The sequence below is a fragment of the Diadema setosum genome, chromosome 14 (genome assembly GCF_964275005.1).
Source record: "Diadema setosum chromosome 14, eeDiaSeto1, whole genome shotgun sequence".
NCBI lineage: Eukaryota > Metazoa > Echinodermata > Echinoidea > Diadematoida > Diadematidae > Diadema > Diadema setosum.
Window position 1 is genome coordinate 4,181,357 of NC_092698.1, and position 11,944 is coordinate 4,193,300.

Below are 11,944 nucleotides of genomic sequence, written 5' to 3' on the forward strand. Positions count from 1 at the left end.
TTAAATATTGTTGTAGGCTGAATTTCGTATTCCTCATTAGATCGTCTGACATGTCTATATCACTTGTTGATTGATCAAGAAAGAGACGCTCAGCAATGAATTTTTTTTTTCTCACAGCAATAAGGGTTGTTGGAAGTTTTTAATTCCCATGAAGGAGTTAAAGACAACTTGAAATCCTTTCACAACGCTTTACAACAGTATTGTATTACATACCATCCTCATGCCAATCTTTGTCGATTTCTTTTCTTTCTTTTTTTGTTGAGACAGCATAAGACAGCATTTTGTATGTTTTATATGATACATTATGTACTATCATATCCATTTTTTTTCTTTAAATTCTTTCTTTGAAAATTGACTATGTTACCTCATTACGACGATAAAGCCGTCGACAGTAACGCCAAGAAAACCACAAAATTTACACGGATACTTCCTTGACTTGAAAAGTAAGAAGGTTTTGATGTGGTTGGGTTTCTGGTCAGAATTTCAAAGTCTTGGAACGTTCTGGAGTCTTATATTGGGTTATGCTGTCTTTCGCATTTATCTTAGTTCCTAGCTAATCAACTGCATGAAACATTTTTTAAAAAGTCCCAATTTTTGCGAAGCTGCGCTCGTTTTGTGGCAGGCTTGTATCATACCGTTTTTTTTTTCTTTTTTGGCTAGCTCCGTTTTCTGAAAAAAGGGATTTTTTTTAATGCATTAATAGATGTTTAGCGTCCGGAAATTTATATTATACACCACAATAAAGCTTACCGGACATGCTGTTTATTGACTTTTTTTTTCTTAAGTTTGACGTTACAGAAGCGTTTATCCAAAATTGAACTTTGAACTGATCTCCAGCTATTATAGCATTACTTTCATGAATCCACTCTCAGCCCGTTCTCATAATGTTTGTTCATCCAAATCATAATGTGCGTGACTAGCCACGGTCACACTGGTCACCTGATAGTACTGGGACTGCAATATAGCCTCAGTCGATGTCTAATTGTCTTGCTATCTACCGCGTGATCCTTAAAGCCCTTGTTTACCTTTGGGAGCAGTGATTTAAAAAACGTTTAAGATATCATATTTGGTGCATATGCGTAGGTCAATTGTATCGCAAAAACATCCTATCATATAAAACGTTCGCAATGAAGCCTAAAATTTAAGGAGATATCACTATTTTTCTTGATAAACAATTACTGTATACGATTTAGTGTGGAAACATTCTTATTTTAACTATTGTTCACATTTTGTATATTTAACAATATTTAACACCGATTATACTGATTCATATTCTTACATTGGTTGTTTCTATCTCTAATTCACATTTTAGAACTATTTTGAAGCACTTATGCTGGGTTCTTGTTTCATCTGCAAATGGTAAATTATGCCTCTAAACGATGTTGCAGTGGCGTTGTTGTTGCGCAAAATAGTAAGCAAAACGAAATCATAAGTGACTAAGGATGTGTGTAGCATGAAAAATCAAACAAACACGATAATTCTGTCACGGAGGTATCATCATTCTATTACAACAAAAATAACACAACACCAACAACCATTATATGACAATATGAATAAATAAATTTAAGGTCAAGAAACAAAATCGCGTCAAAAGAATCGGTAATGTTCTAGAATGCATGGCGCTGGGCCCTTGCATTACATTCTTTAAAAGGCATCAGACAGCTGATCTTTTTTTAAGCAGTAAATTGTGCGTTAACGAATGGGCACTTATAGATTTCATTTTTTTTTTTTTTTTTTACATATCACGAGAATTACCAAATTCGAAGTGCCGGTTGACTCATAATAATACTGTATTTATTGCTTACCTTTTAATGATCCTTGCAGGCCACATAAAACAGATGCTTGATCTAGTTTCCTATATGCACGTGAAAATGTTTAATTGTTTTTTGCCGAACAGAGACGCACTTTTCCCCCAGCTGGTTACCTTCTTCGTAATCCGCCACTGTCTATATCTCCGTCTTGCTATTGACCGTGGGAAATTACAGCATCACGTGACTTTTAATGTCCCCGTCCCCACCCCTCCCTCCTTCATCACTATCACCACCACCTTCTCAACTGGCAATAATTCTTTTAGTGCTTTGGTCGAAAGAGTTGATGCTCTAAAACGGTTTATGGTCACATAGTGCCTATAAAAGTGTGCCCAAACGACGTTATTATCATTTATCAGCAATATATTACTCCTTGCCCCCCCCCCCCCACTCATTCATTAAAGTGTCAAAATATCACATTGACTTATATAGAGGAAAGGAGCATTGAACAAGTGTGCTACCACTGTTACTACGTCGTTATCATCATGATTACGATTAACATTACAGTTACATTGGTATTATTATGTTTATCACCATTATCATCATCATTTTATTACCATCATTCTATTATCTTCACAATCATTACTACCATTACTACCCTTCCTTCTTGTTATCATGATAATTGTCAATCTTGCATAACGTCATTACTGTTTGATTTCTTGCCAGATATTTCTAATCTTTACTTTTCTTTCTTCGCCGGCGTCGACGCTCAATCAGACTAATGTTTGTGAGTTTGTGTTTTTTCCTTGATAAAATTGATTGACCAAAACCTCCAGACTCACTGTACCAGACAAGCAAATACAAACTGAACGTGATGCGCAATCCAAATATGTTAGATTCAGACTCATCTTCATTGATCTATGATAGGACATATAAATTTTGCTTCCATTGACATTTGTACAATAATACAAGCACATCTCACATCACTGGTACTTGTTAAGAGAGAGAGAGAGAGAGAGAGAGAGAGAGAGAGTACAGGTTAATAGCTAAATACGCGCATGATGTCCATCTTTGTTATGATCAGGTAAATCTATATTTTCCGCTAAAATAACATCACCTCTCGTTGATGAAACACAAACACGCACACACACACACACACACACTCACACACACACACACATACACATACACACACACTAAAGCGAAAAAACGGACGAAATCACACACTCGTTCAAAGAAAAAGAAATGTAGACAGGCAAACGAACAAGCAACAAAAATTACAAGCTCGGTTTTACCCCCTTACCACGAAAAAGACGAAGAGGGCAGGTGTCACACACGACTTGGCTGACGTGATATGAAGAATCACTTGCTTTTAACGCAGAGGGAGCCAGACTATTAATCGTGACTAAGGGAGTTGAAATTGAATAGTGTCCGTAGCAAGGACCTTCGACGAACGTTCCATAATACGAGCGTAAAGTGAGAGAACAGGGTATGAGCCCAGAAACGTTACATTGACAGTGGAGTTGAATTGATCCATCGATATCGAGCGAGGAGAACAGAACAGATTGCTTGTTTGTCTTCACTTTTTCCTGTGAAATTGTCTTAATCAAAAGAAAACAAACATACAAACAAAGAGAGATTTAATCATCAGCGTTGGCGGGGGGGGGGGGGGGGGTAGAAGTTGGGAAAGTGTGTATAGAATTATAATAATACTAGTGCTACAACGCCAGACGTGGCCATAAAAGAAAAGCTGCAGTCAGTGTTCAGTGTATTATCATTACTATCTGTACTTTCTTTGCGGTCCTTCATAATGATAATTTTAAGACTATTAAAGGGAAGGTAAACCCAAAGAGCAATGTGGATTGAGTGAAAGCAGCAACATTAGTAGAACACATCAGTGAAAGTTTGAGAAAAATCGGAAAATCGATGCAAAAGTTATGAATTTTTAAAGTTTTGGTGTTGGAACCGCTGGATGAGGAGACTACTAGAGGATATGACGTATGAGTGGACAACAATACAAAGAAAATATAAAGGATATTCAACAAAAATTCACTTTTCTAGAATTATGAAAGAGCAGTAGACCAACCGCTTTCAGAAAGCAGGGGGAATAATTGCTACCCTTAACATATGTCAATATCAAGTTGATGGAATTTGTAATTTTCATGAAAAATGGATTTTTGTAGTATTTTCTTTATATTTTCTTGATATTGTAGTCCACTCATACGTCATAACCTCTAGTAGTCTCCTCATCCAGCGGTTCCAACACCAAAACTTTAAAAATTCATAACTTTTGCATCGATTGTCCGATTTTCTTCAAACTTTCACTGATGTGTTCTACTAATGTTGCTGCTTTCACTCAATCCACATTGTTCTTGGGGTTTATCTTCCCTTTAAAAGATAAACTAACAAAAATACAACTAACATCTTTCTCTCACACACACGCACACGCTCTCTCTCTCTTTCTCTCTCTCTCTCTCTCTCTCTCTCTCAATCTTTATATACATAGGCCTATCACATAGATATTAAGATAATTTTCCATGCGGCGGCAATGGTGCGAGAAATACTGATTTTCTTTTACTTTCGTCCAAATTAGAATCAGCAATTACTTCCATCATAAGCACATTTTGAGGAAATAAGATATCGTATTTCAGTTACTTTATCTATCTATTTATTTCTGTTGTTGCTAAATCAGCCTTGTTATCAGAAGTTCTTGTCTCCTGAATTTTGCACACCTATCTGCTTTCTGGCTGATAATATGCAGTTGCAAGTAAACATGACCCATGTGTTTTGGTTCCGGGTTCGCATATTTTTTTTTTTCCTCGGTTCACGTTCAAGCTCGTAAAACTCCTTAACGTAAAAGTCAACGACCAGTTTTACGACCCGAACTCTGACCTCAAAGGAATGCCGTCAACGTGCGACGTTAAGGTCAACAGAGGGCGCCTTTTCACATCACCGTTTCGTTCCCGCTCACTTTTAGTGGGGCGCCATCATCAATTTTCTTCAGTAAACCGGCACACATCGTGCTGCAAATAATTTTTTTTTTTTTTTTTTAAATCTGGCAGGAGAGACTCACCTTACTCATTTATATTCTGTGTATTACATTATTATAAATCAGAGCGTGATTTTTCACACACCCATAACTAGGATTCAAAGATATCTGGAGAATAAGTCGATATTTGTTTGTTTGTTTGGTTGTTTGTTTGTTTATTTTCCCTTCTCTTCATCTCCCTCTTCAATCTTTTTCCATGTACCTATCTGTGCTTATCAGCTTCAATCTATTGGCAACGTTATTTCAATCACTATGTTTATCTACTGTATATCTGTACGTATAAATGCTAATCTCTGGGTATTATCTGTAGAAACGTCATGTACAGTTATGTATGATAATAATTATCTGCCTTTCCATGTATGTACGTGAGTGAATAAGTGTGTGTGTAAGGGTGTATGTTTGTATGTACGCATGTGTTTATGTAGCTATCCACCTATCTAGATATCTATCTTCCTATCAATTTATATATCGGGGCTTAAGTTGAGCAATGGTTAATCTCTTTCTGACTATTACATGTACTTCCGAATGCGTTGAAGACGTTTATATTTTTTGTTTGTCACACATTGTGTTTTTTATGAACACCAGTCCTCTCACCGTCGAAGTTCCTTTGCTCTCCCGTTTTGTCAAACTTTTGTGACGTCCTTCTTGAAAAAAAAAAATGCAGCTGACAATGCTTTTAACTTGAGTTTCGAGAGAAATGCTGCCCTACTTTGGCAAAAAGAAGCAAGTGACGTCGAATACAAATGCTACAAATGAAGAAAATATGTTTTTGGATAGGCCCTTCAACATGGAAATTTGTGAGGAGAAATAATGTTGGTATTCGTGCAAATCATGGTGATGCATTTATGACAATTCGAAGAATTTTGATATTCCCATACAAACTCATTATCATGTAACTTGTTTCCTTTTTCCTAAGTATTATAGATTTATAGCAAATATGAAAAAATCTGGCAAAAGGAAGCATGTGACAGTCATATCATGAGTTATGTTATTTGCTTCCTTTTGCCAATGTATTATAGATTTGTAGCAAACATAAAAAAAAATGGCAAAAGGAAGCAGGTGACAATCATATCATAAGGATGTCACTTGCTTCCTTTTGCGTGCAAATGTAATTAATTTTTCAAAAGGAAGCAAGTGACAATCATATCAAATGAGGTTGTAACTTGCTTCTTTTTGCCAAGGTATTTCAGATTTGTAGCAAACATAAAACATTGGCAAAAGGAAGCATGTGACAATCATATCATAAGGATGTTACTTGCTCCCTTTTGCCAGAGTATAGATTGTGTGTAAATGTAAATGATTTGGCAAAAGGAAGCAAGTGACAGTCATAATCATGAGGTTGTAACTTGCTTCTTTTTGTCATTTTTTTCATGCAATTTTGTGCACTTGCTTCCTTTTGCCACCGAATATCTCAGAAATGGGCCAAAATTGTAACTATTCGATTTTTCAGTTAAATAGAGCATGCCTCAAATACGCTAAATCAATCAGAAAGTCAATATCCATAAAAATGTCACTTGCTTCCTGATGCCAAAGTAGGTCAGAATAGATTACAAAGCACTCCGCATTACAAAAAGCAAGCAAAGTTAATTCATAAACAAGGACAAATGTGTGTAGTGAAACATTGAAACATTCTCAACTTCAGTTGATCATAGGTCAAGATTAAGAAGAAAATACATCTATAGACTACTCGTACAAGGCATATATCGTCGCTGGGGATTTGGATTAATGGTCAAATGATGGGTTAAGTGATTTCCTGTCCAAATCCCAACTGTCTTACTCCAAAAATGAAGCCACCACGGCATGTCAAAGGAAAGGCTATCCCATTCGCCACAGTGCTTTGGCTGCCATGTTTTTTGGCTCTCCTGAACATCTGACATTTTGTCAAAATTGACATTTGACATTTTGTCGCCCCAGCGACGATATACATATGAATACAAAAACGTAACATTCAAAGTTTCTATTAAGTGAGGTCATCATCAATGTAAAGAATAACCTCTTAAATATTATTCTGCACTTATTCTATAATTTCATATTACTGAAGATATCAAAGTATCACGTGTATTCTAATCACTTCCTTTAACCTCAAACATCTCAAGTTGAAAATGGATATATCAATTTTGGCATTAAAAACATGAAAATATATATATATATATATATATATATATATATATATATATATATATATATATACATATTTATATACATATACATATATATATATATATATATATATATATATATATATATATATATATATATATATATATATATATATATATATATATATATTTTAGTCTTATATGGACTGTCAGGTACAATTATCATTCTTCAAAAAAAAAAATCTCCCAAACTACCAGTTCAAATCATATATTAGCATCACGTGACAGCAAAGTTTTAAAACTTTACGAAAAGTACAAACTTAGTTTCTTCCCAATGGACGAACATGTGTTGGTTGGCAGGAACACATCTCGGAGGGGCGCTGCATTCACTGGGACATAGACTATAGTATGTGTGTTGTTGGTTTTTTTTTTTCAGTGATAGTTCTGTATAGCTCGTCTGATTGACCCTTCCCTTTTCTGTAAAACTTCAACTCTTAACTTTCGCTTATTATATGTATATGTATATATATATATATATATATATATATATATATATATATATATATATATATATATATATATATATATATATATATATATTATAGGTATATACAAATACAAGTACAGACACAGACACGGACACACACAAACACACACACACAAACATTTGGAAGCAAGACAAGCACTCAATCATTTCGTGTGAGTTGAAATCACAGAAAAAAAAAGGAAAACAGGTTTATTTCACCGACAGTAAAGTAGACAATCGATACCGTTCTAGAGAACAGTCTTATACTGATACGCGTTCACACACTACGATGGATCTGTACAAAAATGGCTAAGATACAACTATGGACTTTCGTGTACAGCCTAGATACGTCTTTGGTATGATATCTATCATTATATACATTGTAATTTACAGGGTCCACGACCAAAATGAATGGACTAACTGACCATCTTGAGATCGTCGATAAACTAAAGCACAGCACAAATATACTGTATAGATATCGAGACAAAGTACCCGTCGTCCAATCAATGGAACTTTGTTTTGTCAGTAAGTGGCTGTACTTTCTACCGGAACTCACTTACCTAAGCAACAGGGGTCAAACATCAGTCGTAGAAATGATTTCCAGCGTATAACAGGAACGATACTAATTATGGAGGTCCACTCATGACGCTTATTATCAATTCTACTACAGGCAATGTCATGTGTAAGTTATAGAGAATCAATCTTGGATACAACCGGAAAATACTCTTGTCTTGGAGAGAAATATGATACCAACAAACATCTCCTTGAGAAAAAAGTGCATAAAAAAAGCAGATCAATTGTCACGATATGGACTTACATGTCTACAGAACACATGGAAAGAAAAAGAAACACCCAGACACCGAGGATAACGGGGGGTGCGCAAATGTGCAAGAAACAACAGCAGCTATTTCAGAGGTAGATATCAATGTTGGGTGAAATAAAAAAATCAATCAACGCAATCTGTGTAAGAGCAGGGAGATCCCATACCCCCCCCCCCCATAAAAAAAAAATCAATGAATTAAAAGTGTTAAAATTGGGGTCAACGTCCTTATTTGACTGACTTATTTCATGGTTGCATATTTCTTGTAAAGAGGACTACGCGACCTAACCAAGAGATTATCCGAGTTTCAATACCTGAGACTTGTTAAAAGGAATCGAAATAAGCGAAATATGGACACAAATCAATTGATATTGTGTTTTTACATTGATAAGCAAAATCTCACAGAACTGATCACTTATATCATCTTGGGACATCGTCCTTTCAAAATTGTCCTATGTGAGCCAGATCAAACAAACAAACTTTAATAGAGAACTATAACGGAGCGCGAATATATCATATGTATACAAACTCAAGAGTCAACATAGTATTACAGTTATGAGTTGAACAGGAACGACAAAACGAAGAGGTTTACTCTGTGGTTACCACAAACCCTTTTTATTTTCTCTCCTTGTTCCTCCAGCCATCCTTATATGAGGTAAATTGTTACTAGAAAAAAAAAAAGAAATTAGAAATATCTTTGGTCAACATGGCAGGCATGTACACGTTTAAGTACTTTGATTGCTACACTGAATGATTCCGCATTGTAAAAAAAAAAAAAAAAAAAAAAAAAAAAAAGAATGAGAGAAAAAATACAAGATAAGCGATAAAATCACATAATTTTTCAGTTTTAAACTTCAATCTATCCATCCATTACAATTCTTTTTAAAAAAGGCACCAATACTATAGACACGCCAATAACTGTTATTTCCTTTTGCTAGCAATAATATGTGGTGGTGGTGGTGGTGTGTGTGTGTATCTGTCTGTTTGTCTATCTGTATGTGTGCACTTGTATTTATGGTTTTAGGTATAATGTTGTCTGCGTCACGTGACTGAAATGAACAATGTTTGGAGGCAAGAATTTTATCGCATACTGTATTTGTGCAATCTATTTCTTTCTTTTCTAAACAAAATAACCAGTATAAAATCGATATGGCAACTACACAAAAATCAAACAATAATGGCGATCCCCTTAGAAAAAGAAAATGAGGGTGTTGACAGGGTTATCTGTAACAACACAATCATAGTTTGATTTGATATTCTTCCAAACAGTAACTGTTATAATCATCATCTTCATCATGACATTTATCGTTGTATTATCATTGTTGCAACAATCTGTACATTTAAGTGATTCAATTACCTGTTTCCAAGTATTTCCAATGTTTGACTCAAATCTTACATAACATTGTTCAATTGAATCTGTGATAATAATCCTATATAAAAATGGAATGCAGAAATAAAATAAAATCAAAATCAAATCAAACATTCGTGTTGTAATTCACCATTTGCTGTTCAATGCTGTAGCCATAAAAAGTTATTCTATGAAAAAGCAGAACTTCCAAAATGATATTTTATTTTCTACTTGAGAAGATCAAAAACTTGTTTTCTTTATCACTTTACGCCTTTTCTCTATTCTTAGCAAACAGCTGAGGGAAAAAAAGGAGGGGTCATCTTAAGCACGAAGACAAAATCGATCAAAATATTCTCTACGCACAGGTGACGCAAGTACAATGTTGGGCATGTTTGCCTGGTGAAGATGGGGCATAAGGTGTTGCTATAGGCATTTTGAATTTGCGCTTTTTAAAGGCATAATTTACCATTTGCAGATGAAACAAAAACCCAGCATTAGTGCTTTAAAATGTGAGTTAGGGATAGAAAAAACACTGTAAAAATTTGAATTGGTAAAATCAATGTTAAGTATTGTTAAATATACAAAATGTGAACAATAGTTATAATAAAAATGCTTCCACCCTAAACCGTCTACAGTTATGGTTTCCTGAGAAGAATATAGATTTCTCCTTGTATTTTAGGTTTTATTGCGAAAATTTTATATGATAGGATGTTTTGTGGTACAACAGACCTACACATATGCATTAAATGTCATTTCTTGAAATTTTTTTAAATCACTGTTCCCAAAGGTAAACAGGACCTTTAATAGAAACATTGTATTAAGCGCATTGCAAATGTGATGTATCATTATCATCATTATATTATTATTATTTTTATTATTATTATTATTACTACCACTATCATTATTAAATTATTGGTATTATTATTATCATTATTATTATTATCATCATCATTATATTTTTATCATCATAATTATCATTAATAAATCATTGACGTTATGATATACTCATCTTGATCACATTTAAATTTTCATGCATGGTCTAGCCGAATTTAGGTGATTTTAATTTCACCCATTTCTTCTTTTGCTCGCTTGGTAGCAATCTGCCCGTATTTTCCTGTGAGTTACAATTATTACGAAAATAATGTAAGGACTACTGATCTATTGAAACAGGTTTCCAGTAAAGCTATGGGGGAATGTGATATTATGACCCTGAAAAAAAAAAATGTTTGGCTCAGCCCCGTATTTACGAAAAGAAACAGCACACAAATACAACTAAACAAAACAAACACCATGAGAGAGAGAGAGAGAGAGAGAGAGAGAGAGAGAGAGAGAGAGAGAAGAAAAAAGATAGATATATCAAAAACATATACGACCAAATACCTCTACAGACAATGGCCAAACTTTGTCACCGTTTTCATCATCCTACTCGTGTACACCACACTGCAATGGTCAATGTATGCCATAGGCTGTTCGCATGTCTTACAACCATCGTCTTACCACCATTGGCATGATCAGATCAAATTTGTTGTTGAATTACTGCATTCATTTTCGTAAGTTCTTCCCTCCTGAATTCACAAGTGTCCATAGGTTTTATACAGGACCAACAAGGTTTTTGTAGGCAATTGGTTAAAACACCTTTATATCCTGAAACTCTCCATTGCACGTCCCACCACCCCTTTTTTACCATTTTATTTTCTGTGCATCTGACTTTTCACTATAATTATTCCCTCTACAATGTTGTAAAATGAATCTAGTAAAGTGTGTTGTAGCTTCAGGGAATCGGTATTTGTCAAAGAAAAAAGATAATGAATGATTTTTTTTTTTGTTTTTGTTTACTAATGTACTCTAAACATGATATCACTATCTGTGTGTGTGTGTGTGTATAGTGTGAGCGTTCATGAGTTATTGAACATTAATGCAATTATGACTTTTAGATTATACATCACTGTGTTCGTTTTGAATTCCTTAGCTCGTTGAATGTTTAATTGTTCACTCCTTTGCTTGTTCCATTCCTAGGTATGGGTGTCCATCTTTAGACAAAACCATGTTGTTTGTATACGGTTAGTCTGACTTTGATTTGGTCTTCATTCGCTGTGGTACAATAAAAAAAAACCAAACAAACAAAACGAGATAACAAATGTACATGGAGAAAGCACAATAATTGTCATTACCACCAACTAAATCAATCAAATTTAATTTCTCTCAGTGCGATAGTGTTTCCCCTTCCTATTCTTATATTTGGAACAAACCCCCAAAACAAAACAGAAGAAAACAAAACAAAACAGACAGCAAACAGCAAACACTGGATTTACTGGATGTGATATTGTTATGATAGTCACTCTTAAGCCTATTCA